This window comes from Vanellus vanellus (genome assembly GCF_965231255.1).
Source record: "Vanellus vanellus genome assembly, chromosome: 10".
Taxonomy (NCBI): Eukaryota; Metazoa; Chordata; class Aves; order Charadriiformes; family Charadriidae; genus Vanellus; species Vanellus vanellus.
Genome location: NC_138915.1, coordinates 22849662 through 22868169, shown reverse-complemented (window position 1 = coordinate 22868169; position 18508 = coordinate 22849662). Strand labels below are relative to the sequence as shown.

At 52.3% G+C, this 18508-nt stretch overlaps 1 protein-coding gene across 2 annotated transcripts in view; it reads right to left on the bottom strand.

The window, feature by feature from the left end:
- Nucleotides 1-14782: 14782 nt before the first annotated feature.
- MBNL3 (muscleblind like splicing regulator 3) overlaps nt 14783-18508 on the bottom strand; it is a 61020-nt gene continuing 57294 nt past the window's right edge. The window contains exon 8 of one of the 2 annotated variants that reach the window (XM_082488262.1): nt 14783-18238. The gene's annotated coding sequence lies outside the window, so the exon portion shown is untranslated. The remainder of the gene's footprint in view (nt 18239-18508) is intronic. The other variant, XR_014269544.1, reaches the window with a different exon arrangement.

Below are 18508 nucleotides of genomic sequence, written 5' to 3'. Positions count from 1 at the left end.
GAGGTTTTGGGGATTTCTGGGAGGAGAAGCATCTCTCTCTGGTCCCCAGGCACTGTACCGACGGGTGGTGATCACCAACCATTTAGAAGAGCTTGGCCCAGGAGCTGGTGGTTGCTGACAAGCCGCGCCGCAGGGGGAGATGCTGTCGCTACCCCAGGCTCACAGCCTGCAGCCCCTCACCTCCGCACCAGCCCTCTCTCCTGCTTATCCCCTCTGACGCTGCGTCTCCTGCCTGCGAGATCAGCATCTCGCACTGGGCCGGTGAGCGAGTCTCCGGGCAGCGACGAGTCGCCCCTCCGCGCGAGGACGCCGGTGGTGCAGCAAACGAGCTGGTTTCACAGGTCGCTCCTCTTCCTGTTTTCTCCAGACACGGAGCGATCTCCTCACTGCCCTTCACGGTCCGAGCTATAATCCGTACCGCAGTGCCCAGGAAGCACCTCCAGCTATCGCTTACCGTATCTGCGTCGGGCTCGTGCCGAGCCGCAGCTCCATGGCTCCCCAAAAATGGCCCGTCCTCCGCACGCACCGCGTGATGCCGGCAGGGCACGCTCTCCTTGGGTACCAGCTTCCACGAATTTCTACAAAGCTGAGGGCACGGGGCTGTCCTCAGAGTTGACCTAGTCAAATCACCAACACATGCGACAGCCTCTCCCTAGAAATATATACACATACATATTTTAAAGTTTCTAGCTGACATTGTGGTAGAATAAAACTGAAAATACAGCTCCTGAAGGATCAAAAGCCAGAAGGCAGCAGGGAACACATAAACCAAACCTGTTGCTTTAAACCCCAAATGAAAAGAAAGGGGGAGGGGAGGTAAATACACTGTCAAGATACATTTTTAAGAGCTGTGAAAATAAAGCAATTTTAAGCTGTCGTCTAACAGAAGAGTTCCCATTCACTTTTAAAATTCCATGGGTTTTCCTTTTTTGATCACATTCCTGCAACATTTGCAATTCAAATGCTACAGAAATTTGCAAACTTGTGCATGAAATGCCCTAGCAAAATGAAGCAGCCAACAATTAATTAGAGTGAAACCCTCTGCTTTGAGAGAAAACGAGAGAAAACATAAAATTCAACCCAAATAGAGTCCTGAGAAAATACTTTAATATGATGCTGATCTTAATAAGCAAAACCATTTCTTTCTTCTTTTTAATAAATTACTTCGCACTTGACAATTTCCTTGTAGCAAAGTGACAAGTATTATCCCGAGTCGTTAATTCTTCGGTGCCGACTCCAGCGCTGAGCTCATTAAAGCACGCTGAATCCCCGGGCGGGAGCTGCCAGGTTGTGCTCCCACCCAGTGCGACGACCCAGTGCGAGACCATTACAACCCCTGTGCAGCCTCATCTCCTCCAGCCCTGGGACAGGCGGTGCCACCCAGGCGGCCCAGCAGCGCCCCTTGGGTGCTTTGGTTTGGTGACATGGGGACGTTTCTGCTGAAATACCCGTGCCTCTTTCCCAGGGCAGCCCGGAGCATCCCTCCTGGCCGGGATGGGATGCGCGCACACACGAAACGCGGGTCCTGGCGGCACTCGCGGCACGTGGGAGGGATGTTTCCCAGGTGGGCAATGCCACCGGCACCAACTGCTGTGGGGTGGCACATCCGCGTGGCACGGCCTCGCTCGCCCGCTGGCGGCACTCGCTTTCCCGCCGGTCCTGGTTTGAGGTAAAACGACCGATTTTGTTCAGTAACTTCGCTTCTTAGCGGGGCCTCTTCTAACTACTGACATGAACTGCACATTGCGCAGACGGTGTTCACTCTCTCAGAGTGATGAGACCCACGTTTACAGCTGACGCCCGGGCATGGGATGCAGAGAGGCTCTGCTTATACTTACTGCTGTGACCCCCACGGCCAACCCACTTTGTTATGTGCCCCGTTGGAGGGTCGGAAGCGGAAAAGCGCAGTGGGGTCCCACCTGCGGGGAGGAGCGGACAGGACAGGTGACCCCAAACTGACCAACGGGGTATTCCATCCCATCTGCCTCATGCTCAGTATAAAAGCTGAGGGATCAAAGGGTCACAGGCTCTTCCTTCAATGGCCGATGTCTGAGGAGGACTCTGTCTGTCCGTCTGCCTGTGATCCCGATCCTGAATGCAGATCTGGAATCCAGTTCCCGTCCGTCACTGAGTCCAGCCTGGGACTGCCCCAGTGCCAGCCGGTGACGTGATTGTCATCTCGGGAGCTTGATACGGTTTTGTATATATTTCATTATTTCTTTTTATTTTATTATTAATATTTCATTAAAGTAGTTTAGTTTTGTCTAAACTCATACATCTCTTCTTCCCTCCTCTGCCTCTCTCTTTGAGGAGGGGTAGAGGGGAGCATCCGTCGGTCCTATCTGGGGTCCCCCAGGTCCCCAGTAGCTGATTTGGCCTCAACCGCACCACCACCCATCGCTTTTCCCCAGCTGAGGACTCACGTACGTGGCATGGTCACTGGAGAACCCGTGTGTCAGGCGCATGTTCCCGGACGGCGGCGCCGCATGTGGCTCTCGCACGGGTGGAGGCAGGTCATGGGCTGAGATGCTTCTGGAGGAGATCAACCTGAAGGACGGAGAGAAAAGGCATTCCAGGCAATGGCATCGGCAGAGCTGCAAGCAACGGCCAGCCAGGCCCAGCTTCTCCCCAGGCGGCGTTTGCAAAAAGCTAACAAAACTGTCCGCGAAGCGAGAACAGGGCGAGCTCCTTACGAGGTGCTTTATCAGCCTTCCTGGCAAGGGAGGCCGGCGGTGCAATGCCGCGTGTCCTCCGTGCCAGAGCCTGTCAGCTCCCCCTGGAAACGGCACCTGCCCGCTTGGAGGCAATCCAGGCGCCAGCGAGGGTCTTCGTGACGCTCCGGAAAGCTGCAGCCTGGCTAACGCGTGGCATCCGTCATCCTCATCCCGGGGAGCCGAACCGTCAGACCTCAGAGACCGGCTGCTCCAGGAACCCGGCACGGGAGATGAGAGGTTAAAATGTTCGGCCAGGGAAGGTCCTTGGAGGAGGAAAGCACCGAAACTGCTTAATTAGAGTATTCAAATCGGATGGGGTTGCAAAGCAGTTAATTTCTCAACTTGAAAAAAAACCCAGAATTAATATTTGCCAGCCAGGATGAGACGCAGCGGGGGCTGTCAACAGCCTTGCTGGGGCTCCCCGTACTGGGGGGGGGACTCCAGAGGTCCCCGCTGTAATCGCCCGCGGTCTTTAGCGTTTTGTTCTGCAGTTTAAGAACTTGCTCGAGTTCATTTTGTGGATAAAAGCTGGCGATGCAAACCCCAGCTACATCTCTGCCTTCAGCAGCAAGGGGCTGCCGGCTGGGTCGGTTTTGCAGAGCGGCGCTTCGGCCTTTCAAAGAGTTTCCTAATTTGCACAGTCTGCAGAGGATCAAACCCGCGGCTGGCGAGAGCGAGGGGGGCTCTGACGGGGCCGGCGCTCCCCCCCAGACTCCGAGGGAGCCGGCCGTCCCGCTGACCCGGCGCGGACGGACAAACAGAGCCCGGCACAAATGTCGAGGGGCCACTGCCTCGTCCATCCACGGCCGGGGGTGTCTCGGCATCAGCAGCCCCCGGGCGAGCCCAGCTGTGCCGGTGCCGGGGAGAGGATGCTCTCGCCGCTGCCTGTGCCACGGCAGAGCCGGAGGGGAAGTGGGGTGGACCGGGGGTGCTGGGGGGTGTGTGCCGAGGGTCATCCCTGGGCCAGTCCTCATCCACGGGCCGGCAGCTCCCCTTGATCTGGTCCATCTGCCTCATCCCTCAGGCTTTTCTCATCTCCTGCTTTTTGCTTTTCTAATCTTTTCCCCAATATTTAATCCCATGCCAAATTCTTCCCCATCCTCTTAAAATTCTGCAAGTCTCGTTTATTTATTTATTTTTTTTTTAAGCTTGGCTGCATAATTGCAAAGCGCCCCAAATCCTTCTGTGTCTAGTCTTCATACCTCGTGCCATCACTATGTTCTGATCACTTAAACACGAGGTCTTTGCATATTACGCCTGCTCGACACAATTTTTCCCGTGTTCCCTAGAAAGAAAATCATCCTTTGTTCTCCAGTGGATGAGAGGGGACGGCAGAAGCAGCAGCCGAAGGTCCTCACCCCGCGCTGCACCGCGAAGCGACGCCGATGGCTGAGCCGCGCTGGGGTTTCTCTCCTGCCGACATCTGGTTGCCCTTCAACGGCCGCGGGCGAAAGGCTTCGACACCCTCCATCAGCACCGCAGCAGGCGAGGTGGCTGCCACCGTCCCTGGTGTCACCTGCCGAGTCTCAGCAGGGTGGGAAGGGGGAGGAAAAAAAAAGCCGCTTCCCCGCGCACGGAGACGTTGCGCCGAGAGCAGAGAAAATCAATCTCTGGCTGCTGAGCATCTCTGGCACTTTGTGCTGCTGAAAGGGATAATCAAGCCCAGCCCCGGAGAAGACAAAGATGGGAGGAAAATAAAAGCTTTCCCTCTCAGGCTGACTTATGCCTGGGGTTGGGGCCCTCCCGGGGGATCCCAGCGGTGGTTTTTGGGAGAGGATGCGCCGGGGATGCTCTTGCTGCTGGGGCTGGTTCAGCAGCAGCTGCCGTGAGTGCTGGATCCGTGAGGATCCCGCAAATTTGTGCTTTTCCTGCTCCCTACGGCAGGTCTGGAGGGACAGGGGAGGGGAGGGTGGCTGCTGGGGCCGCAGGGCTGCCACCTGCACTCGCGCCAGGCTCGACCGGGGGACGTTGCCGGAACCGTAACCACAACCACAACTTGTCCCCTGTCCTTGCGACAGCCACATCTGGTGCAGGTGCCGGTTCTCCCCGGGCTGGGGCTGCGCGCGGCTGCGCGGGTCGGAGTTAGGAGAGGAGGAGCAAAGTGCCACAGTGCCCCTCGTGGGGCAGAGCGGAGGGAGAAGGTGCTCGAGGGCTCCTCACCCACCTGCTAACACAAGCCAAGGGCTGAGCTTTGCCCTCCGCAAGAGGGTGGAACGCTTTCCCACAGCCACCACCACCTTGAACCCGGGATCTAATACTCTGTTGCCTCAATGATCACCAGATTAAAAGAAAAACCCACATGGGAAAGAGGAGTCCTGCTCCCGGCAGCACACCCTGAGCTGGCCCAGCCCCAGCTTTGGCTGCTGGCAGCGCGGGCAACACACATTTCGGCAGGCAGCCCCCTGGCCCCATCCTTGCCGAGCCGTCCGACAGCGGTGGGCAGAGCGGCGGCAGCGCCAGGCACCCGCAACCAGGGGACACGGGGAGGGCCATCGTGTCCCCGCACTGCCCCAGGGGAGCGGAGCCGTCACCCCATCCCCGGATGAGCGCTGCCGGAGGGATGCTGCATCGTTTGGTGTCCTGTGGAAGACGCCGGTGGATGAGGTGTGGGGAAGCAGAGGAGGAGAGAGGCAGCCGGGGCTGGAGCAGCTCTTCTCTCCCCGCTCCTGCCCGCGCGCCGCAGCCCCGTGCCAGGGCTGGCCGGGCTGGCTGGCGGTGGGCGTTCGTGACTCATTATCCCTGGTCACCATCCGATGACACATTTACCGCCAGCAGGACGGGCCTCCTGCCAGCGCGGCAGCCCTGGAGCCTCGCGGGAGGGTGGCCGGGCTCTGCCAGCGGCTGCAGCGGTGCAGACGGGCTCAGAGGGGTGGTGGTGGTGACCGGCTGCAGCCCTGGGATCCCCAACCCCATGTGCACCCTTGGCTGGGTGGGTAATGGGGGGTCCCTCTGTCCCGGCAGCGGGTGCCCCGGTACCCAGGGTGCGGGCACGGGGCCGGCTGCGGGCGCTGGAGCTGTGCGGGCAGGGTATGGGCAGGGCAGGTCGGGGGGCCAGGGGCTGCCCGGCACCCCCACCGCCCACGGCACCCACCCTGCTCACCCCAGTATCCTGGCTCGCGGTGAAGTACCTTTAAAACACTCTATATTAAATGAAGAATCCGACTCTGCTCCCCATGCCAAGCCCTAATACAGTGCAGATCTAAATACAGCACTAATGCGAAAGCTTAAAGGATTTCCCATAATTGAGCAAAGCTGGTGGAGGGGCGAGAGCCTGGCGGGGGAAACTGCAGCCAACCTCCCCCACCCCAGCACGGGCCACCCTCTGCCCAAACCTGCTGGTGGTCCAAATCTGGCTGCAGCCCCCACCCTTGGGCTGCATGACATGGGAAAGTCTTTCAAGGCTTCATCCCACCCAGCCTAGAGTCCCAACTTGCCCTCTTTATCCTCTCCAAAGTCATAGAATCATAGAATCATGGAATGGTTTAGGTGTGAAGGGACCTTGAAGATCATCTCATTCCCACCCCCCTGCCCTGGGCAGGGCCACCTCCCACCAGCCCAGGTTGCCCCAAGCCCCGTCCAACCTGGCCTTGAACACCTCCAGGGATGGGGCAGCCACAGCTTCTCGGGGCACCCTGCGCCAGGGGCTCACCGCCCTCAAAGTGAAAAATTTCTTCCCAATATCTCATCTAAATCTCCCATCTTCTAGTGTAAAACCCTTCCCCCTCATCCCATCGCTCCCCTCCCTGATCCAGAGTCCCTCCCCAGCTCTCCTGGAGCCTCTTTAGGCACTGGAAGGGGCTCTGAGGTCTCCCCGGAGCCTTCTCTTCTCCAGGCTGACACCCCCACCTCTCCCAGCCTGTCCTCCCAGCAGAGGGGCTCCAGCCCTCCCAGCATCTCTGGGGCCTCCTCTGGCCCTGCTCCAACAGCTCTGTGTCCTTCTGCTGTTGGGACCCCCCGAGCTGGACACGGGCACCCCCAGCATGAGAAGAAATCCCCTTGCTTTATGCAATAGCAGAATATCATCGCCATGTGTGAATTCCCACCCCCCCATCCTCCCTCTGCAGGCACTGTGGGGCGCGATGGGGCCGGGGGAGCGGGATGGGGCAGACCCGGCTCCTGAAGCCCAAAGGCTGCTCGGAACAGGGGATCTGCCAAGCCGGCACCCGCTCCCCCCGCACACCCCGCCGTCACGGGGATGGGGTGGCCGCCAGCGCCCTCCACCCCACCAAATCCGCAGCCTTACCGTTGCACTCCCCCGGCCCTGGCGCTGCCGCACGCCGCCTCTGCCAACAGCGATGGCTTAATGGGCAACGTCCCGCGCGTCTCCTTACCGGCGCGGCAGAGTGTGACCCTCGGGCGGGCTCACCCCGCAGGGCCAGACGGCCGATGGCTTTGGTTCAGGCTTGTGTTTCTGCAGGGGAAAGCAAACAGCACTTTTCCTCAGCAGTTTGCCAACAGCCCCGCAAAGCGCCCGCCAGCGCCTTTGCTTCGGCGCAGACACACGCACCCCAAAACACCACCCGGTGCCCCTGGGCACGCCGGTGCCTTCGGCGGGGGCAGCTCACCAGCCCGAGCCCTCGCAGGCACCCAGCCGGCGCCGCGCCGCGGTTCGTAGGGGCAAACCGGAGGGCTGGCGGGGCTGCGGGGTGAGCGGGGCCGCCAGCGGGGTCTCGGCCACGAAGCCCTCCGCCGGTGGCCGCGGCGTGCACAGGGCATCCAGCAGCTGCAGCAGAAACACCGCCGCCGGAGCTCAGCTGAATTAGGGCGGCGTGAAGCATCAAAGCAGAAGCCGCATCGGTTACAAACACAGGCAAGGCTGGGAAGGCCCAAGATAACAATTTACGAGCAAATAATTTACATGCACGGTGGAGCAAAGCAGAAGTACCTCTGCGCAAGCCAGCCGCAGCCGCGGAGGGCTGAACGGCGCGGCGGCGTCCTACCACGGGCTCCTGCCCGGCTGCGGCCATCCTCGCTGCGGCAGCCGGCGCGGGTGTCGCAGTGCCGTCGCCTCAGGGCTGGATTTACACCTCCGGATGCAGGGCGATGGCGGAGGGGAGAGCCGGGGAGAGGATGGAGCACGCTGCTGCTAAACGGACGGGCAGAGCCACCCTGAAAAAGGTGAAATGAGGAGGAAAGGGGGAAGGCATTGGCAGCAAACATCTTCCAGCCGAGCCAAGCCCGGCCGGGATGCCGTCGGAGCCACCTCGCCGGGCGCCTGCTCCTCCGAGCCCATCCCCGTGGCCTTCGGGCTGCGGCTCTTTCCACCTCCGAGCAGGTCCCTCCTCCCCGGAGGGACATTCAGGCCCTTCGCAGGGATCGCTTGTTGGGATGCGCCGCCATTTCGGAGGTGTGCCGGAGGCAGGGTCCCACCCGGGCTGGAAGGGGCACATGGGTCCACAGTCGGGCAGGAACATTTCGGAGCACAGGCGGGAGGGGACGGGCTATTCCCCGTGCTGCCGCCCGACCCCCTCCCGGGAAGGGTTAACGCGCTGCTGGCGTCGGAGAGGGTATTTTAGATCCACGGCTCATCGGGGATTAGCCAACCACTTCTTTCTTCAGTCTCCTTTTTCTCATAATAAATAGATCGAAGTGATCTATTTAACCAGCCCTAAGTCCAGATTGAACAAAAACTGGCTGTGGACCACAGAGGCCCATGTGAAGATGGAGCAAACCTTGGAAAATAGATTCCCCCCCCCCCCACGTTTCCCACTGAAGCTTCAACAGCCGAAGAGCTAAACGGAGATTTTTACTGGACTCGGCTTTCCCGCGCACGCGTGCCCCAGTGGAGAGGCAGACGGATAGGGCGGGGGCTGTAGTATTTCCAAATGACACGCGCCGTAAATACAGCATCGCGTATGGTTTGCGCAGATCCTTTAATCCAACTCCGACTACAAAGCGGTTTGCAGCAGCTCCTCCTGTGACTTCTGCAAACGGGCCCCAGGTGACATCCCACACCCGTCCCCGGCCCAGGGATGCTCTTCACCCTTGGAACACGATTTCAACTCTCCTGTTAACGGGCCGCCCTCTAATTTCGGTGCTGGCGTGGGACTCCCACCGCTCCCCACCGGGGCTGCGTCTCCCGAGAGGAGCTGTTGTCCCCCGGGAGGAGCCGTCGTCCCCTGGCAGCCAGGGCTCAGCCCTTCCCACGGCTCCGAGGAAAGCATCCCATGAGTCCCCATCCCCTTCCCCAGAGAAAGCCAAACCAGAGGAAAGCTGGCAATAAAAGCTCAGACGCATTCAGGAAGGATCCCGCACCACGACCGGACCACCACAGCCTCCACCGCTTGGAAAAGTTTCACTTCCCTGGTTTTTTTTTTTTTTTTTGGCTTAAAAAGCAATTCGGACGCTTAATTGTGCCATCAGATGAGGCAGGAGACATTTATAGAAAAAAGCCGCAAGTGGCCTTGACACGCAAACGGAGTCAATTAACCTGCCAGGAAAAAGTCAGGGAAACGGGCTGATGAAAAAGAAGGAGTTCTATAATTTATCCTGGGCTCGCTCTGTCTTTTCTCAAAGTCAACGGCGCGTCCTACTACGGGTGATGGGGAGGAGCGGTACCCGCACAGCCCCCCCTCGCCGCGCGCCTCCTCGCCGCGCCGCTCCGGCCCCCCCGAGCAGCTCTACCCAACCCGCATCCCCTCAAATACTTCTTTTCAGACTCCCATTTCCCCCCGCCCCGGCGTCAGATTCTCAAACTCCTTTGGGAAAACGGCCCAGGATCCCTCCCGCCCTGCGCTCCCCCGCCCTCCCGTTGGCATCCCACCCCTCTGGTTGGCCCCGTCCCGGCTCACCCATGCCCGTGGCGTCCCCCGCCTCGCCGCAGCCCGGGTGCCGAGGCCGGACCACCGCTCGGACGCTTGCAGAGTCGTTACTCGCATCTTCGGGGGCTTCCCGACGTCGTCTTCCGCGGCCGCCCGGCAGACGAGCGACGCCGCAGCGCGGCACGGCCCCGCTCCCCCGCTCGGCGCCTCCAGTTGGGCCCAACAAGTGTCGAGAGCGGCTGGTGAAAGCTAAAAGGGGGCGAGCGGCGATCTCGAGCCATTTTAAGGGTAAAAGCCCCCTTTGAGGGCAACGCTGTCGGCAGGCAGGTGGCAACCAAGGCGGTGATTTTCGCAGCCCCCGGGGGTGGGCACTCGGGAGGAGCGCCGGGCAATCCCGACTGCTGTGTTGACCGCACGGCAGCCGACACGACCGCTGAAAGAGACAAATTAACACGCAGATGACCGCGCCACGAAAGCCGCAGGCTCGGAAGGACAGTCCGTTTTATTCTCCGTGGTTATCTCGGAAGGCAGAGCTCCCATCTCCTCTCGGATGGCAGCGCGGATGGGGTCAGAAAGGAAGCGCGGAAAAGCACACCCCCCGGCGCACCACGGCACGCGTGGCTCGGAAGGTCTAAGGCACAAGAGAAACCAAAAGGCAGCATCTGGAAAGTTTTACTTTTTTATTTTTCTAAAATACAAATGTCTTTCTCGTGTTAGTAACTTTGAATAGGATAGGCCCAGTGCATCCGATAAAAAGGAGGCACTGGCTACAGAATTCAAAATACTGAAGGTATTTTCTGGAAAGAAATTTATTCTGTCGTTCTACACTTTAGATATAACATTGAATCAAATTCATTAGTTATTATTTTTTACATCAGAACCTTTAAAGTTTGGGACTAATAAACCGGAAAAGTTTTTAAAGTAAACTCCTATTAATGTGTAGATATGGATCCATAAAAAAAACATAACCGAGAATTTTATACACTTTATTAAAAGATCAAAAAATAAACAATAACAATATAGAAGTAACATACTAAAATGAGTAGCATTATGCACATTTCTAAAGCACGTACAAGCACTACAGCAATATAACGTGGCGAAAAGAAAAAGAAATTCAAAGCGTACACCCTGTCGGTAGCAGTTGAGGGAATGAACTATCGTGTTATGGAACTGACATATCGCATTAGCCTACGCCTTGTCTGGATCCGATGATAGTTTAATTTCTTACAATTCCACAGGGCTAACTGTAATTGTTTGTAGATATTTTTCTAAACTATACCATTAACTTGATATCTAATGTTTCCCTTACTTCGTTTTACCAGAAATGCCTACGAAAAGAAGAATGTGCTTCGAAGATCTCTACTTTACACAGTACAGTATAGATGTTTTCATATATTTAAATGCAAAACCGACAATTTAGGAGAACGGTCTCTCTTTGATTTTAGTGATTGCCTAAAACACAATTCTCTATTTATAAAAAAAAAAAAAAAAAAAAAAATAGCGATCTGTTGTCAGGTGATAGAATAAAGAGTGTGGGGAGTCTCGGTTCGTTTTCGTGATTTAAATAAAAAACAGAATTAAACCAAAGCTAATTGGAAAGAAAAAAAATAATAAATCCCATAATCCAATCTAAGAATGGTCTTATCATCCCCTCATCTGCTAGGATACAAAAGCCATGGCAACAAAATCATTTGGCTTCCACCACTATCAAATAGCATCTGTGTACAGTAATAAAGAACTGGAACCTTGTAATTCGGTGTCAGGTAATTCTCTCTGTTGTGTGTCTGGAAAAATAACTTCATTTTATTTAAGAGTTGCGTTATTTTTTGCATGTTTAAATATCTCATTTGAGAGGCATACAGAGTTATTTTTGACGATAGAGGATGTCAGTAAAGATCACTAGCAAAGATTTCAGCAGTGTTGTGGTGATCACGACCACCCCAACGAAGTCTGACCGGCTACGACTCATTTCATAGTGCAAAATATTTCTCTCTCGTAACCCTCCAAAGGCGAAAGAGCTTGATTACAAAAATCGGCGAGGGCAGAGGCGGCTACAATTCGCCCATTATTTCGTATTAAAATCGTGGTTAGTGTAACACCCACGAAAAGAGGCAACAGCTGATTTATTATTATTTTTTTTGCCCCCCCCCCCCCCGGGTTTGAAGACGGAGCGCAGGGCGCTACAGCTCCCGTTCAGCAAACCGCCGCCTTAACCGCAGCCCGCGGCGCGCTGGCCGGGCACTCGCCGCCAGCACCGGGGCTTGGACCACCCTGTCCCCGTCCCCCCCCCTCCCCGAGATGTCGGCAGCGGTGGCCCAAGAGCAGGTCCTGCGCTGGGCGGTGCCACCACCGCGGTCCCCAGCCCTGGACCGGGCAGGGAAGGGGGACGGCGACACGGGGTGCCACCACCCACCGGTTCCACTCTGGTGGTGGTGGTGGGGGGGCTCAATCCATCGCTTGAGTCAGCATCAACCCCCCCCCCCCAACACTGGCAAAACATGCGACCTTTCTGAAGCAAATCTGGGGCTTGGATTTTGCCAAAAAATTAATAAAAATAATAATAATAATTAAAAAAATACGCATTCTAATCAAAAATAACCGGGTCAACACAGAGGGGCTTCAGCTTCTCCAAAATGGCCCCGGTGCCGCAGAGCCCCGGCAGCACCGGCGCGGCCACGGCGGAACGGCACCCAGGAGGCTGCCCGGAGGCCGGGGGACGCCGGCTGTGCCCTCCTGCGCTGGCAACGCCACGCGGGGCTCGTTAAGCCCGGCCAGAAGCACCAACCTCAGCCTCCACCTCCCTGCCCCAGCGCCGGCCCGCGCTGCCGCGCGGCGCTCTCAAACCGACACCCCCGTTGCCGTACGGCAAAAAGAAACCAGCCCCAGACAACCCAAACCCACCCCCGTCCTCCCGCTGCGCATCGCACCCTTCCGTTCTGTTGCCGTGCCCCAAAACGCTATAAAATAATAACATCATAATAATAATAATAATAAAAAAAATCAGCATGTCGCGGCGCGGCAAATTCGCCCCCCGGGATGTAAAACGTTCGCTGCAACGACAGTCACCTCGCAGAGATAAATGCCCCCCCCCCCCGCCTCCCCCCGGCCGCCCCCGCCAGAAATAGGATTAGGAAAAATGCGCGGGCACCGCCACGGACCGAACGGTCCCAACGGGATTCACCGGGAACGCAGCCTGCCAGAAACCCGACCTGAAAATGTAGGCCGATTAAAAAAAGGAAAAAATGGGGGGGGGGGGGGGGGGGGAAGAAAAAAAAAGAAAAAGAAAAAGAAAAAAAAAAAAAAAAGAGGGATTCAAATCTTTGCTAGTGACCTTACTAATTAATTAAGCACTGTTTCCCATTTCTCCGTGCTGCAGGTTGGAGCTGACCTGGTATCAGTCTGCTGTATAATAAGCTATGGCAAACTACAAAGCTTTTACAACAGCAAAGCAACATCATGCTTTCAGATAAGTTTTATAGCAAAAAACTCCTCCTTTTCAAAGCCTTAGTAATACCTATCTCTTTTACAAACTTTTCCTGTATTATTACAGACTTTTTATATTCAAAATAAGTTCCAAGGATTTCTTTCGTGGACTATGTACATAAGTGCAAAAAAGGTGTGTCTCACACATTCGTACACGAACTGAATCAGTTTAACTGCAGCATATTTGTATCTTCAACACTGTTACGGGGTCATTCCACAATATTTTATTTTTTTTTTTTCTCTCTCTCTTATGTACAGTTTTTGCTAATATAAATTAGTATTAAAATAGTTCTATGCTTAATTACTTAGCCCTGATCGTAACGTAATCGCGTGAGCGCTCGATTCCTGGAGAAAAGAAAATCGCCGGCAGAGCTACAGTACGGAAACGGATCGATTCTGAATTCCCACCGCGTGACTGAACGTGAAACGAAAGCAAGACCGGTCGCTACGCCGGAAAGACAGGCCGTCGTGGTTTTCGGAGTGAAAATACTGTGGAATAACCCTTGCCACACAACAATTTCTACAAGCTATAAAACCTGACTCTAAATCCATGTGTTGTAAACTTCTTGACTGAAAAAGTGACGTTAAAGACACAAATTCAGCGTTCACATGGGACTTTGGGATTTTAAAAATATTCAATCATATCTTTATCTGACAGTATCGAACTGTACCTTTAACAAGCTCATACTGTTACACATCACTTTTAATTTACATGTGAAAATTTCACAAATAATGTATACAAAGGTAGCCATGTTGTAGTTTTGTTGCCATAGCAACAACAACTTAATATAATTAGTTAACAATGAATCTATCATTGTAGGAGTTACATACAAAGTTAATTTTGTTCTTAAACTGTAAACTATACAAACTAGTTATGGACTGTATTCTATACCTTACCATGCTTCAGTCTTGGTTTAGAATATAACTAAATGGGCTGAGTACATGTATTAAAAATCTTAAACTTTCTCTAACTCTCCTTCAAAATTAAATTCGTTAGTTACTAAAGATATCAAAAAAAAAAGCAAGAACGAAAAACCTTAAAAACTAATGGTAGAGAAATGAAAGTAAATGACGTGAATGAGCGCGTTGTAGCCCAGTGACGATGTGTTGTAGCTGTATTTACATTTGGATTAGGCTAGCAACTATTTTATTTTTTTTTTTTTTTTAAAGTTATTACAGTCTTTAACATACAGTATATACTCTAAGGCCTTCAACAGGCACATGGTAAAATCAGGTCCATATCAAACTAAATCCATTCAACAGGAATGGGAAATTCGCTTCCCCCCACTCCCCTCCCCTCCCCCCCTCCCCTCCTTAAATTTCACCTTTGCCGCTTTTCACGTTCTGTGAAACGTACAAGGGATAAAGAAAACGAGGACTCCAGTTTCTCCATCGCGCCGTACCCCTACAGCTCCCTCCGCTCTCCCGCCCCGGCCGGCGGCCCGCGGGAGAAGCCGTCTCGCCCGGCCGCGCGCCCTCTCCTCCGCCGGCCGCCCTGCACCCACCGGCCGCAACCCCATCTCCAGCTCCGGCTGGGACGCCACGCCACGCCGGGAAGGAGCCCGCCGCGGGATGCCGAAGCACCGGAGCGGCTGCGGCCGGTACGGCCAAGCCCCGGCGCTGCCGCCCTTCGGGGAGCGCGGGGGGCGCGGGGCTGGAGGGAGGAGAGGAAAAAGCGTTGCGGGGTGTTCGGGGAAGGGGGTCGGGGTCGGGGTCGGGCTGGCCGGGGGAGGTAACGGCTTCTAGAACATCGCGATGCAAAAAAAACCAAAAAAAAAAAAAAAACCAAAAAAATACAGAGTCAAAAAAAAAAAATCATCATCAGCTAGAAATTCCCAACTTAAAAAAAGAAAAAACCAAAAACCAAAAACCAACCAAAAAACCACGGCTGATTGTGAAATCGTGTTCCAAATTACTAAAAACACTGTATTTAACAAAAATAATCTTAATAGTTTTATGAATCCATTTTATTTTAAATCCCTCTTTTATTGTCTGCTTATGTTACAGTTTAGTAGTAGTACTTTTTATTGAAACTACTAACAACCTTTTTTTTTTCGTGAAAATGATCAATCTCAGCTTTCATTTTCCCTCTGCATGACCCGTTTTATCCAAGTTTCAGCATTTCTTGCATATTGTTTGCATAAGGCTGAGAGAAATGGACAAAGAGAAATAACTTTGGATAAATAAAAAATATAGGTTCATGGAAAGTGGGAAGCTTATAAAAAATGTCACTAAAATTATATCGATTTAAACAAACTTACATACATCTCGTCAAATAAAGGATGATATTCATGCTTTTATGACATTTGTTTAGAGTCACTAACTAGCTCGGTGACTTTGTAATAGTCTATTTAGGAAATTTATAGTCTGGCGACTGTATTTTTTTTTTTTTCTTTTCTTTCTTGAACAAAGAAAATTAGAGCAAGTCATTGCACAACTAGTTTAAATAGTGCTACCTCAAAATGGCATTTTTGCCGAGATTGTTTTGAATTTGGTGAAGTTTAGTGCTTCAAGCTTTTCTTTCCTTAAACTCATTTACAAATTAACTCTAAATTTGCCAGCAATATAAAAACTGTTGTGGCACCTAATATAACTACCCTGAACATCCCTCATTGGACCTCTTTAATAAAAAATAATCCTTAAATCCTTTTTTTTTCTTTTTTTTTTTTTCAGTGCTTTAAATGTGACATGAAAACAGCTGTATTCTAGGTTTACATTCTATGCACATCTATGCCAGATGTTTAAGTCGATAAATAAAATAGGAGGTTACATCAAAGTGTCAAGATATACAAAAATCCATTTAGCACTGAAAAAATTCCAACCTCCTGGAACTCATAAAGCCATACAAGCTTGAATGCATCCTTTCTGGCTTAAAAGATCAGCTCTGTTCTTTGTTGAGGCACTGGCACAGGTTGTGCAAAACCCATTTTTGATACACAAATAATTTCAAACAGGAAGTACTCAAATCCACTTTTTTTTTTTTTTTTTTTTTGTTTTTCCCTCCACTAACAACGTTATGGTTTTGGGAAACAGAAACTCCGTGGTGAAAAGAACAGGGATGCGGTCGCCAAGAGGAATGAAGAGTCTCTGATTTCAGGCAACGCTGCTGCTTGTCAACACCGATGGTTGGGAAACGTCTACGGACGCAAGCGACTGGCAAAGCACGGGGTTCGTAAGGGGTGGTCTTGGGACGGGGGGCGGGAAATATATTTTCCCCTCTCTCGGGGCTTGGTTCGAAGCCCGCTGGAATGAATGGAGAGATTCCTTCCAGCTCGAGGTCTTTTCGAGCCGAGCTCTTCAAAGGTTCTCGCTAGGAATGTGTCTCCACGGGGGGATGGAGACCGCTCTGGGACACGCTGGTTGCGCCCCAGACGCCCCTCCGTCGCTCGCGGTCTGTGGAGACACACATCTAGCGAACTACCTGTGCTCACTGCTGGGGCAGAGGGGGGCAAGGGAAGTCTCTAACCAAGGCTAAGGAACTTGGAAAAGAACATACAACCTGCTTGTCAAAACCTGGCACCCTACAGGACCACCGTGAGCTGCAGGTGGCCGTCCCTCCGGACACGGGGAACTTGCTTCTTGCTTGGTTTCAGTAACGATTCTCTTTCTCCTAGAACAGAATTTGTGGATTTACCGGAGCAAATCCGTCTCTTCCGTAATGCCAATGATACCGTAGAGCTACGACAGGGATGAAGGTGGCTGGATGCTCAACCGAAATGCATTCTGCAGCCAGATTGTTCAGCAACGCAGCGGAACGACAGGTTGGGCTGTCCAGGGCGCACGGGCTGGAAATCGCATTATTCGTGCGTATGAGAAGGAGGTATTGAGAACTAGCCCTTGTTGTGTGGCAAACATTGCTCTTGAGCAAGTAGAAGGTGCCAAAATACATCCACTGACCTACAGCAGCTCCATTAAGGTGAATGTTTGTCTACGGTGCAAAGCTTACGCTGAGCTTTTCCCTGCTGCGTTTGCTTGAACGGGCCAGAGACGGCGGGGTAAAAATCACCCACTTAAGGAAAAAAGGGGATTAAATAACGGGTGCACGCTGACAAAAATTCAAGAAGAGCCACGTCAGATTTCAGGCCGAAATGTTTCAGCGTGCTTAGAGCGGAGAAGCCCCCGGGCAGGGTACGACCCAGCCTGGGCTAAGTCACGGCTACGCTCCAGCTATCGGCCGGCGTTTGCTCCTCTCCAGCGCAGTGAGTCTTTGCCCAACTGAAGCTCTCGCACTTCACCACCTATTATTTTTAATTTTTTTTTTTTTTTTTTTAACTGCACCATGAGGACAGCAGGAGAGATTGTGCGCCGTTTGCAGCTGAGAATGCACTTCGACGGACAACAGAGCTGCAGAAATCCCTCGATGCTCACCACGGTCGGAGCAAATCGTTCCTGTCCCCTTACTGAGCGTGGGCTTTTGTGGGGTTTGTTGGTTTTTTTGGGGTTTGGTTTTGTTTTGTTTTGTTTTTTCCCAAAAGTTTCCAGAATCAGCTCATTGTATTGCAACAAATACACTGAACTGGCCTAAAAATGAGAGCCGTCCTTTCCTATCGCTTGTACTAAAAATTTGGAGACTCTGTCCGAAGGCAAATTTTTAAATGATAAAAGGAGCATTTAACACAAGCAACTTCAGCTGACGTTAACAGCGAAATCCAGCAAAGGGCAGAACATTCCTGTGTCGTGTTTTTTCAAGCACATAATTCCTGTTTCCCACAATAACATTTTTAGTAAAAAACAAACAAAAACCCATAAAACCTACAGTATATGAAAACTTAAGACATAACAATAATGAAAAAATGGTACTGAGTATACTTGATAATGATGTACACTTTAAAACAAATCAATAGACTATGATGTAAACAAAACAGTAAGATAACACTTTAAAAACAAGACAAACATTTATCCATCGATAGTATACAGTAAACCAACAGTCCGCTGTGCAGATGCACTTATCAGGATGGTAGTCATAAAATGATTAAGTGTGTTAAAGTAATGTGTTATAAAAGTCTATTATAATTTTCTACTTGTATATCTCATATAACAGAGCGCTGTTTGTTAATTGTTTCTATAGTGCTTTTTTTTTTTTTTTTCTTTTTTTTTTTCTTTTTTGACATTCCCATTGATCAGTTTTTGGTTAACATGTAGGCTGCAACAGGCTTACTGTAGAGGTGGTAGAGAACGATAGAGGGAAGAGGGGATATATACAGAAAGGCCATGCGCAGCTTCCCACCAAGAAGTCCTGGTGCTCCATAATTTTACTGTTCAGAATTTCAACATGGTCTGCTGCAGGGGAAAGAAAAAAAAAAAAAAAAAAAAAAGAAAACAACAACAAAGAAAGAATGAGAAGTTAGAGAGAGAAATAGCTGTATTTTAGTAAAAGTCATTCTAATAAGATACATCTGCATCCTCCCTGTGGTGCCCGAGAGATTGCCGTTAGCACGTTGCAGAGAGAAAACATTTTATTCCCTTAATTTTCTGACGTAGGGCGAAATTGCTAATAACACACTCGGTGTCCCCTTCGATCTGCACTTAGGGCTTTCCACTCCCAGTGCG